Source organism: Brassica oleracea, chromosome C7 (assembly GCF_000695525.1).
Source record: "Brassica oleracea var. oleracea cultivar TO1000 chromosome C7, BOL, whole genome shotgun sequence".
Classification (NCBI taxonomy): domain Eukaryota; kingdom Viridiplantae; phylum Streptophyta; class Magnoliopsida; order Brassicales; family Brassicaceae; genus Brassica; species Brassica oleracea.
The window spans coordinates 26365487-26366167 of NC_027754.1; positions in this window are offsets into that span (position 1 = coordinate 26365487).

Sequence of the window (681 nt, forward strand, 5' to 3'; positions counted from 1 at the left end):
CATGTGGTGGATGCAACTACTTTTAGATTTCTCATAAGTCTGACTATATAAGAGAGAAAATTATACTTGCAGCAAGTTGATGTAGTGACTGCATATTTATATGGTCCACTGGATAATGAAAGTACTAGAGGGTATTGAGCTGAAAGTGCAGCAAGTTCTCAAGAACAATATTGATAATCATCAAAGTATATGATCTGAATATCCTAGGAACCTCTGGATACAATTTCCCAAACAGTTGAATATTTCAAGAAAGAGTTTGAGATGAAAGATCTTGGAAAACAAAGTTTTGTTTGGGATTACAGCTTGAGTACATTAACAATGAAATCCTTGTGCATCAAATAGTATATACAGAAAAGGGTACTCAAGAGATTTAATATCGATCAGTCTCACCCATTATCTAGTACATGGGCGTGAGATCACTTGTTTTGGACACTGATCCATTCAGTCCAAAGGTGGACGATAAAGAAGTCCATTTAGTCCTAAGATGGACGATGCATAAGTCTTGTTTTAGACACTGATTTGGTTGGTCCATAAGAAGGACGATGAAGAAGCCTTTTATTTTATACTAACCAGCCCAAAGAGGGGTTATTTGGTTTTGTTGATTTGTATTCAGACACGTTATGTTTTACACATGGTGGTACACGCATATCACAGCAACATCATCCAAGATTTCGTGTGTGT